Source organism: Stegodyphus dumicola, chromosome 4 (assembly GCF_044657685.1).
Source record: "Stegodyphus dumicola isolate Sdum_Otavi_A_Nest chromosome 4, ASM4465768v1".
Taxonomy (NCBI): domain Eukaryota; kingdom Metazoa; phylum Arthropoda; class Arachnida; order Araneae; family Eresidae; genus Stegodyphus; species Stegodyphus dumicola.
In genome coordinates this window covers 247,743,262-247,763,282 of record NC_140771.1, presented here as the reverse complement: position 1 = coordinate 247,763,282, position 20,021 = coordinate 247,743,262, and the positions used below count along the sequence as shown (strand labels likewise).

At 34.9% G+C, this 20,021-nt stretch overlaps 1 protein-coding gene and 1 non-coding gene across 6 annotated transcripts in view; both read right to left on the bottom strand.

The window, feature by feature from the left end:
- Positions 1-20,021, bottom strand: part of LOC118181881 (uncharacterized) — a 537,207-nt gene that overhangs the window by 329,945 nt on the left and 187,241 nt on the right. The gene's annotated exons all lie outside the window — the stretch shown is intronic.
- Positions 9,590-9,662, bottom strand: TRNAT-CGU (transfer RNA threonine (anticodon CGU)). Its single transcript has one exon. It is a non-coding gene; the product is annotated as a tRNA-Thr (tRNA).

Here is a 20,021-nt window from a genome sequence, read left to right as displayed (position 1 = left end):
GAGAAATTAAGGTAAAGGTTGTCGAATAAATCATAGTCCAAGGTTAGAACAAGCAGACGAAGAGGCGCCAACTCTTAACAAAAACAAATGTTCGCTAAATGTGTTCAGTTTTCGCTTCCCCCCCCGGCTTTATTCTTTCTTTTGCAACTTTTACAGCATTTGCGAATAAAAACGCACTTTTTTTATTTGTTATCTTCGGCAGAGTTTTTATTTATTTATTTATTTATTTATTTTGGTCACAGTTTCGCTACGAATAGAGAAACGGTATTTTGTGAATTTTTCTTATTTTCAGTTTAATTCAAAGTTCTCAACAAAAATCTGATAGGTACACCATATGACTTCCTTCTACGGAATATTAAATTATATGCATTTTTTTGCTGCATTTCATTTAAATTTATTTACTCGAATTTCATTAGAGATATATTCCTCATACAATAAATTCGGTTCTCATTTCGCGGTGAGGCAAAAATACAAAAAAAAAAAAAAAAAAAAACCCTCAAAATATCGTCATTAAAATTGTAAAATACAGAAAAACATAAAAGAGCAAATACAGTCAAAAGAATGAAAAAAAATTATAAATGATGTTTCTACGCGAAAACAAGCAATTCGGCCGGCGGGTAAAAATAAATATGTTTCGATGCACAAAATTAAAAGTTTCGTTTGGGTCCCACTCGGCAAAAAGACACTAAAGGTGCAGAAAGACTTAATTCCCTGTTCTGCCTAGTTTCAAATGTAAACAAATATGGCTGCTATGGTAAAACAAAAAATAGGCTTAACCGAACTTAAACAGCTTTTAAACTGTTGATAATTCTATAATTATTGCATAAAAATCAACAAAAGGCATAAAAAACCTTAACGTAGAGGGAAGTAAAAATGCACAATTTACCAACATATAAGCAGAGTTGGATTTAGACTTAATAAAACCCCAAGTCATTTGAAATATGGGGCTCTTTATAAGTCTGTAGTACTACATTTATACAATATTTTAATTTTGGGGGGCCTTGTATAGCTTATACGTAAATCCTGCACTGCATATAAGAATAAAAAGACGAAGTTCGCTGAAACATAAAGTTCAATTCAGCAACAATATCACAAAATATTTAAAAGGGCATATCTTTAGAATTTCCGATACACAGTCTCGCGCGCTGGACATAAAAATGTTATTTTCGTGTCGCCATTGCTCGCTTTGAAATCGTTGAGTTTGTTAATCAAAAATTCGTTGAAGTGTTACAAAATATGAAATCAATAATAAAACAAGTTTCAAATTCCAAATTCGATCTTCCGGATATGCCCATATTCGGTGGAGGATGACGTCATTCAAAACTGGATGGCTCTAGGTACCGTTGCTTGGTCACAGTGCCAAAAAGAAACATACTTATATTTATGCAGATTCTTCATTATTTAATTTCTTTAGATATAATACAGCGTGATAATATTTGGTGTCAACAATTTGCAAAGTGAACCGACATTTATAGCGAATCAACGCAAAATGCCAAAACGAAATTAATAGCCCTTCTGGGCAACTCGTCCCTTTGAACTAACAAAATGTTTAACATTACAATCCGTTACGAATTCTCTGTATTCTGCTCGTTAGCTATCGATTTAAAGGGTAACAGCAACTCGTATACCGACAATGTTAAATTGGCCATTTTCGATGTACCTTTTCTTAAAATCTGCTGTAGATACGAGCTTGAAATTTTTTCTGTAATTAAAGTATACCTATCTGATTATACTGAAATGAGCTTTTGAAACATTTAGAATTTTACAGTAAATTACAGAATATTTTAAGACACAATAACACGCCGAATAAATACTGATTCAGAAGTCAAACAACAAAAATCAGCGTTAATTCACAAAATTTTCACAGGACTAGTTTCGATGGTTTTACCGAACCATCATCTTCAGCTGCAAAACCGCAAATGAACAAGATAGGAAATAATGTTTAGATAAGATAAGAAAGCCTGGACAAGAATAAGCAAGTGGCGCCATCTGTTGGCGAAACCAGAACTAAAACATAATTTCTCTAAAAGCCGAAGGCAAATTTGGATTGGAATTAGGTTGGTTTCGCCAACAGATGGCGCCACTTGCTTATTCTTGTCCAGGCTTTCTTATCTTATCTAAACATTATTTCCTATCTTGTTCATTTGCGGTTTTGCAGCTGAAGATGATGGTTCGGTAAAACCATCGAAACTAGTCCTGTGAAAATTTTGTGAATTAACGCTGATTTTTGTTGTTTGACTTCTGAATACAGAATATTTTGTTAGGCATAGTAAAATTTAGCACTTTTCTCACACAAAAAAATAAAAATTTTTTTTTTCTAGGTTTATTACAAAAAGCTCATTTCAGTAAATATTAGGGAACCTAATAAATAAGCCATAAAAAGTTTAGATACCTGTGAGCAGTAGTTCCCGAGAAAAGGTACATCGGGTATAAAAAAAATCCCGTTTGGAGAAAAACGCGTTTTTATGTAAAAATCCTCATTGATCAAAGCAGTCGATGACAAATTAAAACAAGATTTTTTTACAGTTCTAATTTTCATAGAGATTAAAGAATGGTATTTTTAGAAAGATAAAAGTGTAGAGAATTTGAAAATGCAAAAATCCGAAATCACAATTTTTTGAAGATTTGGGGGTTCCAACACCTCTTAAGATTTTACTGGAAGCTTATAATAGCGATGACCTTTTTTGGACAATTTTAACCGCATTCTGATGTAGTAACAAACTTAACGTATCAGTAAGAAGAAATCGGTTTCCAATGCCCCCACCCCCCACAAAACCGCAAATACGAATCACGTGGCGTGGTTTGTAATGTCTTATTTAAGCAATGGTTAAAGTGACAATAAAATAATGGTTGCGCGGTTACCATATAATAAATACTGGCATTGACCCCACACGATGGCCTTCAATAAGTTGCACAAACACGGCCTTCGATGAGTTACTTCATAAAAAAGAAATGTATTCCTGCCTGATTACGTTTGGATTTAAACCGCGTTATTCAAACAAGGCATGTTCAAAATTAATAATGCAAGATGCTTTATAATAATTGGAAAAAAGGTAAAATAGCAGAGGATACCAGGAATTTAAATGAGCTATTTCTCAAATTAATATCACACAACATACCATTTAGCAACTCGTTCTCAAGGAAACATTACATAAATTAAAATGCCGTCTACGTTTTAGGATTAATGGCGCCTGTCTATTCCTCTATTAAAAAGCATTTTGAAATGTTTCAAATGTGTATTCAGCAGGTGGAATTATCTTTCGTTGGATCTGCTCTGATTATCTGTTCGTAGAAAATGAAATAATAATAAAAAAAGATAAGAAAAAATCTGAAAGGTTTCAGATTTTAAACTACGTCCAAAGGGGCATTTTTTTAACGTTTTGTGTGTTACCTTTATTTATTAAATATCATTTTCTACGTACTCAAACCATAAAATTCAGTTCAACAGCAATATCGCAAAATAGTCTTAAAATGAGCTTTTCTTTAGAAATTTTTAACCATAAACTCCGTAATTTATAATCATTGCCACTGGCATCTTTAGAATTTTCGAAACAGAGACTCGCGCGCTGGAGATAAAAATGTTTTTTCTGTACAAGGTTGCCATCGCTCGCTTTGAAATTCGTTGAAGTTTTACAAAATATGAAATCGATAATAAAACAAATTTCAATTTCAAATTAGGACTTCCACATGTCCATATTCTATGGAAGATTACGTTATTCAAATTTGGATGGCTCTAGGTACCTTGATTTTATCACAATGCGAGAAACATACATTTATGTACATTCTTCATTATTTAATGAAGCGAAGCAAAATGCCAAAACGAAATTAATAGTCCCGTGAAATTGCCCCTTTGGACTAAAAATTCTTTCTAAAAAAAACCTGGCAATTTTTTTGCCAAAAATATTTCAGCTTCAGAGAAAGTCGTAAAAAGCTGCACACGACGTCAGAGATCCCGTGAATTTTGGTGACGTCATAACTTCGCATGTTCGCGTGCCCTCTGTCGTCATCACAAATTCAGGCTTCTCTGGCACAGTAAGTTACGGACTGTTATTCGATTCTTAACCGTTCTAATTACCTATCTTAGTTTTCAGGAAAATTTTAATAACCACATTGCTAATTATTCTTTGTCTAAAAAGTCATTTTTACTTCCTTGTACTAAGTAAAAAAGAAGTATCGTAACCGCGAAAAGTTTCAGGCAGCATATTTCAACGAAAATATCCATTTTGACCGCTATCGATAGCAATTTAACGATGTTTTTGCGTGACACCTGTACGTAAGGACTGGTTAAAGGACACTTTTCCCGCCAAAAAATGATAAAACTGCTTGAAATTCTGAAGGAATGAAATGCTTCCGAATTTCATTGAAGTGAATTCTGAAGAGAATTTTTCGTGACGTCTGTACGAACGTATATACGTACGTACGTATCTCGCATAACTCAAAAACGAGTAACCTCAGAACGTTGAAATTTTGTATATAGGACTGCTATAACATGTAGATGTGCACTTCCTATTTTGGTTGCAATCGACCGCACCAAACGTATATATGTATATATATCCACTCTGTTACCCGGCTCAGTCATCTCAGTTTCTTTACTCTTATATGTTTGTAAATTGTGCATTTTTTGCTTTAAAAATGATCGAATTATGTTGCTCTTATCTTCCGGTTCAGGTTTCTATGCATTTAGTAAATCTGTATGCAATATTTATTAGAATTATCAACAATTTTAAAGTTGTTTAAGTGCCGCTAAGCCTAATAATTTTTTTGATGGCGGCCATTGTTTGTTTACGTTTGAAACAGCAGAGTAGTGGATTTCTTGCCAATCTAGAGAAAGGTAGCTTCGCAACAACAAAAATAACACCTTCATTTATTATTACGAATTAAATCAAGCCCTATCCTTTCTGGAATATTTTTCGAGGAAATAATTGTTTAAGATTTACTTCGTGAATTTTAATATAGATATTTTGAGTTTTTATGTATTTTTCCGGGTCGCGAAGTAAGAACTGAATTAATTAAATGAGAAATACTGAACCGTCTGTGAAAAACTGTTTCTTTTTTGTTTTGTTTGATTAATTTCTTTTATTCATCGTTGTAGCTTTATTATAGTATTTGAATAGAACGTGTGACAACGATTCGATAATTCTTCAAATGATATAAATATTGTGCATTCTGAGTTACAATACGAACGAAATATAACTGTTAAGTGAACCTAGCGCCAGAGTGTCGCTATGGTAAACAAATAGAATGAATTTTAAAGAGTGCATTAATTCTTTTTGTGGTTTATGGCTATCGATGAAATATATTTATTCAATCCAATAAGTTTAAATAAAATGCAAGGAAAAAAATGCGTATAATTTAATATTCCGTACAAGGAAGTCATGCGGTGTACATGTATGTACACATAAGATTTTTTTCTTTTGGTAAATTCTCAGTTATTCCAAGTTTCAATTGCTCTTATCATTTGCTAAGAGTTTGTCAGTATTCTTAACATGTGCTTAGTAATGGAAATACTTACATATGTCAGGCTTAGCAATAGTATCATGTTATTGGGGAAGTGGAATTAATACATTTTTTATTTCAAAACTTTTGTTGCTCTAATGTTACAGCTTTTTAAGACTCCACTCCTGTTTTTATTTTAGATCTTATTCATCCAAAATTGACGTTAGTCCCGAATAAAACAGAACTATCAAATTCTGAATAACGTAAACCTCGACCCAAACAAGTTCACCTGGAAGCCTGAATTTTGATTTTCGAATATTATTTAGTGTCTATTTCATAGTTTATAAAACTTTAACGAACTATTGATTAACGGTTTCAGAGCGAGAAATGGCAATACTGCACCCCAGCACGAGAGACTGTCTATTCTTCTACTGGAAATTCTAAAGATACGCTGTTTTTAAATATTTTGTGACTTTGCTGCCCAATAGATCTTATCATATCATAGAATACATCATTTTATCTTGCTGCTCGTGCTCTGCTTTGTTTCAATAGAGTGTTAATTAATTTCTTTTCCTCTGTCGCAATTATTATAATCTTAACGAATCAGTAGCGTGCAAGGCCCACCAGCGGCCGAGCGGTAAAGTCGCTGAACACTGGTAGTTCGGTCCGAGGTTAGAATCCCGCGAAAGGGCTGGCTGCATGGGCATTTTCGTGGTTTTCCCCGTGTGTAACGTGTATACGAGCTAGTTTCCCTTAGAAAGTCCTCCACGAAGGCATCCCTCCCCTTAGGCAGATAGCCCTCGAGGCTTTGCCATAATCACACACACACAGAGTAGCGTGCAACAATCTTCTTTGGTATTACGTCCACAGCAAATAACAACGCAGCAAAAACTGCGCGAATGTACTTTTACAGAGGATGTTTATACATTTTTAGAATGATTTCAGAGACGTTTAATTAATATTTAAAATGTAACGAGCATTTTTTGAAATGTTGCGTCGGATAACCAGTTTTCTGGACGACAATTTCTATGACAGAAGGGCTTTTAATAGGAGGAGTATTAACTACCATTACATTCCAGAGTCATTCAATCTTGGCGAGTTTATGTTTAAAAACAACCCTTTTCAAAACAAAAAAAGGCACATAGTCCATAGGTGAAACGTTAAGAGACTTCATAGGAATACGTTGAAGGTACACAGCGAAAAAAAAAAATGGCACAGTTCTATATCTCTCGTTCTACTAGGTTGATTGACGAAATCCAGCTTGCGTATGAATCGAAAGCATGACTTAGGATATGTATTAGATTTATACTATATACACTGCTATAATATAGGTTTTTTCACACAAAATCGGACCTTTTTCTAAAATGACATGCCATTTTTTTTCCATATTTCGATTCTACAACTCAAATTATGCAAAACTACCAAATTTTGTAAAAATCGAACGAGTAGTTTTTAAAACTATTAATTCTCAAAAGTTTAGCTCCTGAATGTTAATTGAATTATCTTGTTGATACAGTTCTGTACAGTCATTAAAATTTTTCGATAGCAGGATTCAGGAAAAATGAGCAATGCTCTCGCCAGGACTCGAACCTTGTAAGGAACCTAAGTTTTACTAACGTTTATTTTATTTTAAAACTGTACTATCACTTCTTATTTTCTACTTCCGGCCAGAATTAAATGCTTTAACTTGTTTATGCAAATTGTCTCGCTAACGCCCAAGTATTTAAGTTGTGGCTTTTTGCCAAGAGTTAGAAAGAGAAGGAGATTGAGGAAGCAAGCCACTTGCCACTGTAGTTTTACGAGTTTTCACTCGGTTGCTGGTTGCCTTTAAGGCCAGAGGTTTAGCCCTCTTGATAATTGCAAACGTATTGTAGTTTAAGCAGCTCGGCGTACTACATACGTATCTTTTTTTAAATAAAGGCCAGTCTTAGTGCTAGGTATTTGTATACTAATGCAAAGTTAGCTTTTAGTTAGTAGTTTTTATATTCTTACGTTCAGACCACAAGTGGTGGGTCTCTGTATTCCGAAGTTCGGAAGAGCCTGTAAAAGATTGAAAATAAAGGGTTTCGTATACCCTTCCTGCTTATGTTGTCTACTTCACACCTTCTTGAACATAGCTTGAGTAAGCTCCCTGTTCCTATTCAGGATCATTCACGTTTCCAAAGCAAATCAAGAGAAACACAAGTCCTGACAACCTAAACATCTGGAATGCGCACCGAGTGTGTTACCGTTAACACCACGAAGGCATGCAGAAAGGTGGGAGAAAACACCTTATAGTTCTACAATATGTCCACTTTAAATTGAAGATGTATTTTAATAAATGCTATTTTCAGAGAAGAAATTGACAGTGCTGTCTTGAAAACACAGTATCATCCATTGTATTTGAACGAGACGAAGGTATGGTTCTTTTACGCGCAACTCAAAGGTTAATGGAACATAAACAAGTGTTTTTTCCCCCAATAGTTAAGCGCAACAAAAATAGAACGAGAGCTTTCGAATGAGACAAAAAAACTCAGCAATTCTGAATTCGCTGGACCGTGAACGATGAGAGATCTAGCGAATCCCTGTTTTTCAAAGGCGGCGGCGGTAACATTTATCTTAAGCGTGTGAACTTGAATAAACAGGGTTTGATCTGCAAGACCATCTAAAAAGAAATTGGACACAAAGTTGGTAATGATAAATACAGCTGTTCTGTCGGTGAAGTAAAGGTAATGATAAATAGCTTTACGCAAACTGAATCTACAATAAACTCGGCAGAAAAAATTCATTTCTGAGAGGTGAGCAAAATTTCTAACGATGCGATGAGAACTAGAAGAAGCATTCTAAACATGAGAGAATACTGATGAAATGATCCACCCGCTCATCTGTCCGCTTAGTGAAATTAAGAACTAAAATTCATGTTTCAGCAGTATATATACCACTATATATTATATAAAACACATTGTTACGGAATGCCCAGTCGCGGTAAGACAGCTTTCCCGCAGGCCGGGGTTCGCCCATTTGGCGATATTTGATAACAAAATTGGCGATATGCCATATATGATGGAGAATATTCTGGAACGAATTCTTACCGGTTTGGCCAGAATGTTCTCGAAGGCAGGCCGAAGGCTATATAAACCCTGCCTGTACAAGAAGTAGCAGTCTATCGAGTTGATCGTTATTATAGCGTCGAGTTCGTCGTCGAGTATATCGCGAGTTAGTGCATCGTCCAGTCTATCGTGAGTGTATCGTCGAGTGCATCGCGAGTTGTAGCGTGGAGAGTCTCGAGAGTACGTAGAGCTCCTGAGAACGTAGAGTAGCAGTTAATCGAGAAAAAATATTTTGAGTGTGTTGAATTCAGAGATTAGCTCGAGAGCGACCGAACCGAGTCGGGAGCTGTACTTTAGGGCTGTGCCGTGAAACTGTCTTCATCGTTATAGCCCAATAGCCTGAAGGCTGGGTTGCTGATTATTTCAGCGTGTTTGTCGTAGTTTTTAGACGACTGTAAACGTATTTTCGGAGCAGTCCTGAGTAATATTGGCTAATAAATTGTCTTTTCATTCTTCATCAAGTGTTGTCGTCAATCGCTCCAAATCTACGAACCCGTAGAAACTCAAAATTATGTTACATATAATTTAAGTATTCTAGAAATAGCTAATTCATAGAAAATCTCCAAAATAAATTAACAAAAGTGCCAGGAAAATAGCATTTCAAATTAATAAATAAATCGCAAGTTGAACCTAAATATCACTGTCGTCGAACATATTTAGAAATGTCTCTCGTTAAAGCAAAATTTATATACAAATTAAAGAATGTTTATGCTTCCAAATATATAAATTTCAAAAATAAAAACTGTTAAAAGAACTGAGAACAAACATACACAGAATGTTCGACAATGACAGTCCTCAATGCAGTACGAATATCCTCAGGAAGTCCTGAAGACATCCTAGAATCAACATCTTCACCTAATTACACCTACCATATTTATCTACTAAATCTACACTTTAGAAATGAACAAACAATTTAAAAATTTTGACCTGTAAGCTGTTTTTCAGCTTCAATATGCAAAATAGTATATCAAATTTTGGTACTAAATTCATAAAATTTAGTTTCAAATTATTAACTTGTAGAGAAATTAGGTTATTTCGAAGTGGAAGACATGAAAAACGAAAAATGCCCTCGCCAGGACTCGAACCTGGGACCTCTCGAATACGAGCCGAGCGTGCTGACCATTACACCACTAAGGCGCGCTAAGGCGGCGGGAGAAATGCCTTATAAAATTGAATATTTATATAGAGGATATCTCACTCGAAAGGGTTCTCTGAAAAGGTATGATAAGAATCTTATAACAAGAGGAAAGAACCAAATTTTTGCATCATATGCTTTACGTTTTAGAAACGAAAGTACATTACAAGAGGTGCTTGCTGTAAGTGACTTCCCCCCACCTGTATACACAGTTCAACACGGCGCTGCATTTTCGTCTATGTTGCTTCCAGAATACACGAGGTATAGTGATGAAGTGTGCTACACCTGTCAGAATACGTTGAACTATTTTATTTATTTATTGTTATTCCACCTGCTTCAACCTCTCAGTGGACACTGCAGGTTAGTCATGTCGTCCTCATCAATCATCTTTTTTGGTTGTTTATCTTTTCAACATTATTATTAATAAACAGATTTAACATCAGTGCATTACTTTTTTTGGGTGCTCCAACTTTGCGCACGTTAGTACAAAAATTAGCAAAATGGGTTAGTTAGTTTAGAGATATTTACATATATACATGAATGGATGCTTGTTGCCTTATTTCGTCAGGTGCCTAGACTTGGTTATCTGTTACGATTATGTTTCTCTTAGAATAGACGTGTTCTATGATGGTTCTGACGCTCCGCTTTCCGGCTATGTGATCCCTGGAGCTAAGGCTACGTGATCCCTTTAGCTGAGGCTACGTGATCCCTGGAGCTGAGGAATAGAGACTCTGATGGGAGAAGTGACTGGACAGTCGTGGATCTAATGTGAGGCGTCTGTTGAAGAATCTGAGGCACCCGGAGGCACATTTGACGTTTTGAAAGCAGTGCTGAGGTAGGCGGAAAATCTTCTGTGATTAGTGAAAGCTTGTTGTAGATGGAAGTCTGTGTTGAGCCTCTTTGTGGAGACCACGGGAAAGATGGAATAGGCATGTCGGCCGGTCGTCCCAGTGAGCTTGCCAGATGGAGGAGCAGAAGATCTTGTGTTTGGCAGCGACTATGGACAGTGGGATCTCTGAGTCGAAGGAAGGGGGACTTGTGGCTTCTTTAGCAAAAGAGTCGGCGCTTTAGTTACTTTGGTTGCCTTGATGACTACGTACCCAGCACAGAGACAACTGCCTGGAAGAAGACAAGGTAATAAGCACGTCTTTTAATGAGGAGATGTGGAAAACGTGCGTGGCCTGTAGGACGCCTGTGGAATGTGTGTAGTAGGCCACATGCCTGTAGGATGCCTGTGGCCTGCGTGACCTGTGTGTAGGACGGCTGTGGCCCGTGGAAAGCGTGGAGGGCCTGTAGGATGCTCATGCTGTCCGTGTAGAAACTGATGGATGGAAAATTGGTACTGCCTGCCCAGACAGCTGCCTTCTTTATACGTTAAACTAACAAGGCACATATTTCGGCAGTAGTGACAACCAGCATGCAGTCGTCGAGGAGCTCCTTTATTCGAAGAAGATGGGCGTGTTCTGTGCATCATGCCAGCGGCGCATCAACGGGCGAATTTGCTTCACAATTCTGTCACCAGTGAAGTGTACCAAGCACTGTTTAATGAATTTGTGAACTAGCTGCATGATGAGGAGTTGACATTTGGCCGGTACCAGCAAGACAGAGCGACATGCCGCACATCTATAGCGAGTATGATTGCGGTAGAATCCCTTTTCCAGACTTGACCCCCTTTTACATTTTTCTACGGGGTCGCCTTAAGGATACTCAGTACAAACAGAAACCACGCACCGTCGACGAGTTACACCAGAACATCCGCTAGGAAATCCAGACAGTAACGCCCAGTACATACACGAACATGCAATGCCGTGTTGAACTGCGTGAACGAAGATTATTTCCAGCATCTCTTGCAATGTACTTTCATTTCTCAAGCAATATGTAATGTAAATCTTTGGTCACATTTCCTCTTGTTATAAGATCTTTATCACACATTTCTTGGGGCCCTTTTCGAGTGGGACATCCTGTAAAACAAACGTAAGAAAACAGCAGTCTCAGTTCACCCATTCCATGTAGTCAGAAATTCCCTGAAGTCAAGAATTCCATGTACTCAGCTTAATGACAAAAGATGTTGAAATGAAAAGGCTGAAGCTGGCAACCGTTGACGACTATCCAAATGAAATTCAGAGAAGAATCAAAATACGAGCGATTTATATATGAAACATCAGCTTCACAACAAAATATCGATTGATTCAAAAATTGTCTGAAGCTGGCACGCAAGTTACAAATCCTCAGAAATATCAATGGCTGCGTTTCGTGACGTCACTGACGTCGGATGCAACTTTTCCCTGTAGACTGGGCAGATAGAATTTTATCGACGTTTGTTTCAAAAGCTAAAATCATTTGCTGAATTACATAAACGGATCTACGCGTTTATGTTAGATTTATTTACAACTAGCCGCTACGCAGCCAGCCTTCGTCTGGCTTTTAAATGTACCGGAAAAATGCCTAAAGAGAACACCAAACATTAAATTTAAAAACTGCACAGAATTTTACTTCGCAGAACAATTTATCAAAATAATAATAATAATAATAATAATATATTATATATAAAAAATTACAATGAAGTAAGCAATATCCCTTAATACAAATATTAATTATCCTAATAAATAAATTAACCAACTTCCCGTTGCAAAATCTTAAGAATTCAAATGGTATAAAGGAAGTTAAGAACTTAGTTTCTTAAACAAAATCATGCAAAAATTTTATATAATTAAAACATAATATAAATAATTACAATGAAATAAGCAATAAATCTCATACTTTCAAGAGAAAACAGTCAGCAGGCCAGTTTCCAAACAATGAATGAAAAACAGTTGTCAAAACCCCATTTTTAAAAGAATGAACTATCATCAGAAAGCAATAACCAATCAAAACTGTGCTTTGTGGATGACATAATTCAAAATATACAAACGTCTTTGCCATTCGCTAATAAAGAGAGAAATAAAAGAAAGGAAATTCTTTCCGTTGTGCCTCGCGAGACACATGCGCATCAGAATAAGAAGATTGCGATGTACGTGTTTAAGCGTCCAAAAATCAAAAGAAAATAAGCAGCATTTTATCTCATATTTTCAACAGTCAGCAGTCTTTCAGCAGTATACAAAGCACTAAATGAAAAACTGTTGCCAAAAACTACATTTCTAAAAGATTGAAACTATTCAAAATGATGCGGTTTCAACAAAAAGATAAAATTAAGAAGAAAAAAAAAAACTGATTCGAATTTTGAAAAACATCGCTTCGAGATGCACTGGCTCTTGTCTAGATTCACCTATGTGCCAAATTTCGTAGACCTGGGTCTATTAGCTTACGCGCAGCACGAACGAAAGACACACAGACTTTTTCTCTTATTATATGTAGTCTGAAATATATGTCTGAAACAGAAAAATATAAAAATATAAAAAAATTGTCTAATTACAGTTTTGGGTCTCCCCAGTGTGTAAGCGGTTAAGACCGCTGAATTCTGGCAGTTCGACCTTATACAAACAGGCCGTCTGCGCGATTGGTTTTCGGAGTTTTCCTCAAGTGTAGCGGGAAAACGAGCCAGGTTTCTTCAAAAATTCCTCCACGAAGATTTTACCTCCTGATAAGCAGATAGCCTTGTGGCTTTGTCAAATTCAAATAAGCTAAACTAACTCACCATTTTGGAAAATAAGGCAAACAGTACATTAATTAAGCGGTACAAAAATGTAACAAATATCTGGAAAAAGAAATAGGGTTACAATTTTTTAACTGCACTAAGTTACACTGCTTACAGTTTTTATAATTGTTCTTCACCTTTCTAACGGGTAAACTAATACGATCTTAGTTTTTTCAAAAAACCGCAAATAAAACTTTGGTCAAAGGAAAACATACAATTATCAGATCGTTTTATCACTGAAATATGGGAAGTGGGTGTAATTTCAAATAGTTTTTTTTAGCCGAAAGGAGCGTCCTCTAATATTTTCGTCTTGTATTATTTTGAAAGAAATTAAATAATGACGAATCTGCATAAATTTGTGCATGTTTCTAGCATTGTGAAAAAACAACGGTACCTAGAGCCATCCAATTTTGAATAACGTAATCCTCCACCTGTAAGATCAAATTTTGAAATACGGATTTGTTTTATTATAAATTTCACATGTAAAACTTTAACGAATTTTTGATTAACAAACTCAACTATTTCAAAGTGAGCAATGGCAACAATGTACGAAAAAAAAAACCATTTTTATCTCCAGCGCGCGAGACTGTGCATCGGAAATTCTAATGATATCCCGTTTTTAAATATTTTGTGATACTGCCGTTGAATTAAATTTTATGTGACGTAAGCACCAAGAAACAAAGTAAACATAAAATCGTTAATAATAAAAATTTTAAAAAATTGTAAAAATTGTATTTTATCTTAGTAAGAAACCTGAACATGGATATGATGAACTGAGAAACCTGAAAAACTGTTTTTTTATACCAACACTTAAGGCTGCCTGGGGAATTCTAAACGCATACTGCTATGTTGCTTTTAAAACTTTCATAATTTTGCTGTTGAACTGTATGTATTGCAAATGCGAAGAAAATGATGCTCAATAATAAAGCTAAAAAGACAAAAAAATTGGGTTAGTAGGATTGTGTGTAACAGCAGACTGGTACACTGCGAGTTCTGCGAGAGCATAAAAAACATTAATAAATCTTTTGGTCGAGAATTAAGATCTGAAACCTTTCCGATTTTTATTAACTTTTTTATTTTTTATTTATTTATTTTTTTATTTTTATTTTTTTATTTATTTATTTATTTTTTTTTTGTTGAATCAATTTTCAGGGAAAATATTTTTAACGTCCCACCTAACATTACATGTTTTTCCAATGTATCACCTAAAGAAATTAAATATTCAAAAAGAGAAGACCTATAACGAATAACCAATGGTGCATCACGCTGAAAGTTAGATAAAACTTACATTGCATATAAACTACATTACATATAAACTTTTCCATTTTCTCTTTGTTACATTCAATGCTTAGCGAAAACTTTCAGCAAAAAGATAAGAAGGCCATACCGTTCCGCCTCATATTTATTTTTTTTTGCAAAACACGAAAAGTTATTCACTAAAAAAATTATTTTTCCGGATGAGAATACTATTATGATCCATTAAATGAAGCATGGACTTGTTTTCGTTATTTATTTGACATTTGGTCGTAGACTTTTTTTAAACAAGAGCCTAGAAGTTTCTATGTTCTTGTTTTTTTAAGCACACTTCACTAACAGATTTCCAGTCCCTTATGGGTAATATATAATATATATATATATATATATATATATATATACGTACGAAATAATATATTAATATTTACGAAAGTTTTGTGGGATCAGCATTGCGCAAATCCGACACACGCGTGAGTAAACCGTCATTTTTTTCTCTTGTATTGTAATATACTATTACCGTTTTACGTCATTAACTTTAATTTTCGAAGTAAAATGAAGGTTTCTATAATAAATCAATGCGTCGAAATATTTTTTGTTTGTTCTGTCGTATCATTATCTATTTTCAGATACATTATGTATGTATGTATGTATGTATGTATGTATGTATTTAATTATGGCAAAGCACACTAGGGCTATCTGCCTAAGGGGAGGGATGCCTTCGTGGAGGACTTTCTAAGGGAAACTGGCTCGTATACACGTTACAATGGGGAAAACCACGAAAACACCCATGCAGCCAGCCCGTTCGCGGGATTCGAACCTCGGACCGAACTACCAGTGTTCAGCGACTTTACCGCTCGGCCGCTGGTGGGCTCAGATACATTATGTAAAAATATTTGGCAATTATAAAATTATTATAACAAGTTAAAGAAATATCAAAACTGTTAATGCCGCTGATCCCGCTACCCCAATTAGGGTCGCGACCCACAGTTTGAAAAACTCTGGATAAGACAATAGAAATGAGAAAGTAATTTAGATGTTACATAAGAGAAGCAAAAATAAAAAGAAATATTTCACATTCATTAAGCACTCTTGCAGCCAATAACATAAAAGTTCTACCAAAAATGATTCAAAATCGGTAAAAGTACGTTTCATCACTGTTATTTGAGATGACAACAAATGGTTTTGGAAGATTATTTCGCCAAGCAGGGCGTTTGGGAGACAAGTTTAGAAATATTTCATACAAAGAAAATAGTTAATGAAAAAAATATTTAAAAAAAAAAAAAAATCTGAAAGCTTTCAGATTTTACCTTACGTCCAAAGGGGTGTTTTTTAATGGTTTGCGTGTTGCCTTTATTAATTAAATATCACGTTCCGGTCGCCGCCTTTTTTACACAGTGTGAGGCATAAAAATACACGTTGCACACACACACACACACGAAAAAAAAAGGACACTATAAGATTTCTCTCCCGCCTTTTCAGCGTGCCTTCGTGGTGTAGTGATCTGCTCGCTGGGCGCGTATTCCAGAGGTCCGTGGCTCGATTCCCGCCGAAGACGTTGCTCATTTTTCAAGTGCCCTGCTTCCAAATAACCTAATACCTCCACAAAACTTCTATATCTTTTGTTCTACTGGACCGATTGCCGACATTTAACACGCGTTTTCCATATCTTCAAAGCGCGACATGGGATATATATTAGATTCATATACAGCATTGTTCTAACCTAGGTATTTTGACACAAAATCGGACTTTTTTAAAATAGCATACCAATTCTTTTTCCGTATTTCGATTCTACGGATTAAATTATATCTAGATATTAAGTTTTGTAACTTCTGGCGAGAAATTTATGGAAAAATTTAAAAATTTATCTTGGCGAACTTTTCCCAGTTGGCGCTAAGAATAATTCACTTCGCGAACCTCTTAATTTATAACAACCTACTTTCCTTTCCTTTCCTCTTTTCATTGTCCATCAGCGGGGAAAAAAGTGATTCTTCATACTTTCAAATGATTTTAAACAAAATGTGTAAATGCGCCAATATGCAAATTCGCATATATCTTAGGAAATTTTTGAATAAAAAAACTCTTAATTTTCTGAAAGTATGCTTAGAAATACATCTACTTTACTTCGTTTTCGAAAAATTCTAAACATTATTTAAAAATACAAATTAAAAAAATAAATCATAAATAATGGGGGAATTTTATTTGGAATGAACCTAAATTTCGACATGTGAAAGGTAAAATAAAAGTTAATAAAAAAAAACGAGATATTAATAAATATATACCAAATTCAATTAACATCGAGGAGCCAAATGTTTGAGAGCTAAGTTTTTTAAAAACCTGCATGTGCGATTTTTACCAAGGAGGTTAGAATAGAAGGAGGGAAGGTTCAACTCAAACGGTGAAGCTTGGCGGCCATCTTCCTGTTATCACCGTGACTTGTGCAAGGAAGTCTGTCATTGCAACATTTTTTTCTTTTCTTTTTGAAGCATGTAAGCTTGTATTGCATATGGATGCATAAATAGATTCTCGAAAAAAATTCCGGGCATTATTTTTCACACGTAAATATTAATTTTCTTTTTTTTTTTTTATGTAATATGACAACTATGTCAAAAAATATCACAATGTCATGTGGTTTTCTTTCCAGATGTGAAAAAAAGGACTTAAAATAGGTTATTTAATATAACTATAATCAAAATATATTAAATACATTTTAATGTTTCTATTTATAGCTGGTATCTTCGTTCCTTAAGATACAATGCTATATGGTAGGATTTAAATTGTATAATTTGAACGTTTTAGTTAATTCGTTTTATAACTTTCATGAAAAGTAAGAAATCAATTGTTACTATTTTTATTAAATTGTAAAGGTGTTAAATAAAGCAATGCTTTTCTTTATATATTAATTATTATTCATTTTTTAAAGTTAAGATAAACTGTTCTGTTGTTAAAAATTTTTTGTATAAGAAATTTCTGAGCAGTATAGTGATAAAATTAAGTAAAATATTTACACAATTGAACATGTGGAAAGATGAATCCAAAAACTTATATAGGTGTATTTCTGTAATTCAACTTAATTAAAGGCAGTTTCTTTGAGATTAATAAATATGAAATGCGCATAAACTGAAATCAATGAATTCTGTTTTATTTTATTAAGATTTATTTTCTAACCTAAGCGAATCCGTGAAATATGCAGAAACATCATTTTTTAAAGGCTTTAATGTTATGCGCATGCATTTAGATTTCGAACTATTTCTTAACAATTTGCTGTACATAGTAAATTATGGATATCATCTTTATTACTTTAAAACAAAAATTCAACAATAGCGGGGGATTTCATTATAAATTTAACATAATTTTACTGGAAAATAAATGCACGGAACAGCTTACAAACACGTACATGTCACTGCCGTAATGCAATGTTTTGAAGTCACAAACATGGACGCCGCTTGTTCGGCGGAGTTTCATTCCCCGATAGTGGAGGAAACTGCGAACCCTCCCTCCTTCTATTCTAACCTCCTTGATTTTTACGAGGCACTTTGGCATAATTTGAGTCGTAGAACCGAAATATGGAAAAAACATTATGTTATTTAGGTTTTGGTGTGTTGGTGTATTTAATTATGGCAAAGCACACGAGGGCTATCTGCCTAAGGGGAGGGATGCCTTCGTGGAGGACTTTCTAAGGGAAACTGGCTCGTATACACGTTACACAAGGGAAAAACCACGAAAACGCCCATGCAGCCAGCCCGTTCGCGTGATTCGAACCTCGGACCGAACTACCAGTGTTCAGCGACTTTACCGCTCGGCCGCTGGTGGGCTATGTTACTTAGGAAAGAGTCCGATTTGGTGTCAAAATACCTATGTTAGAATAATGCTATATATAAATGAAATATATATCTTAAGTCACACTTTCGAGACATAAAAAACGCATGTTAAATTTCGATAATCGGTCCAGCAAGAATGGAAGACAGAACTGTCCTTTTTTTTTTTTGGAGGGGGTGGTGCAAGGTGTGCATACGTCATACAAGCTCTTATTAGTTAATAGTCACAGGTATCAGAGGTATTATTAAACAATTTAAGCACCATAGCTTGAAATATATAACATTTCATTTTTAGTGATAAAAATTAGAGCTTGATACTTTTAAATCTTAGACTTACCATGGAATTTAGAGAAGACAAAATATGTACTTTATTGAACGAATTCCTTAAGGGAACTCATACACCTTAAACTCCTAATGATCTTCGAATATGTGACTATTGCAAGAATTGGGATATTTTATTTATTTTAAAAGCAATTACTTCCAACTTTTTACAGCTGACTTCATGATATAGCTGCTTTGAAAACTAGCAACCAGAAAGTTTGTGCTGCCACAAATATTTTTGTAATTTAATCCTCTTTGTGACAAAATATTTCGCCATATTTCCACCTTGCGCGCATGATATTTTAAAAATGGCTAATGGTACATACTTGAAATTGGATGGAATTCTTTATATGGGCACTATTTTCTAACTGAACCAACAATCTGATGAATATTTTACTATTGAAAAATTTTATGGACGAAAACATTACAAATTTTTTTTTAATAAAATACATTTTATAAACTCAACTCAAAATAAAATAAAAATTTAACATGAAAATTTTAGAATTTTAGGTTCACAGTAGTTTCCAGACGTTATAAAAGCTATATATTAAATATGGAATTAAATTACGAAACAGAATGTTTTAAACTGTGCGCGCAAGTTGGAAACATGACGAAAAATGGTGTCACAAGGCGGATTAAATTATAAAAATATTTGTGGCAACACAAACTTTCTGATTACTATTTCAGAAAGCAGCTATATTATGTAGTCATCTGTTAAAAGTTGGTAGTAATTGCTTTTAAAATAAATATGTTATCCCAATTCTTGCAACAGTCACCTATTCGAACATCTTATGGGTTTTAAGGTGTATGAGTCCCCTTAAAATGACAGTTTGGCATTTTAAAGAATGGACAGTCTTTAAGGAATGCCAGTCTGGCATTTTAAGGAAAAACACATTGTAGTACATTTGGGGCAACGAATTACCATTTTACGATTGCACAAAATATTTTTGGCACTTCTTAACTCCGATAGACTGCCCTAAATACTTTCACGCAACTTTAAACACTCCACTAAAACCGAAAAGAGAAGGATTAAAGCGCAGATGACGTAACATCCTGCCAAATATAAAAAAGGAACCGACAAAATCAATTGATTCCATTATAATCCCTCACAAAACAGACGATCCGACGGCAATTTTCATCCTAATAAGAACTCAAGGTTTGATTCAGTAGCACCTAAGATCGTTTGGCTGACGATTCTATTGATGGAAGGTTACACACGTGCTGTATCATCACTTCCTTGGCGCCAAGCGGTTGAACAAAAACAACACGACACTCCATCCGCATCACGCGATATGACGCATGCGCAAAAGCTCCGTCGGGTCTACACTGTAAACACG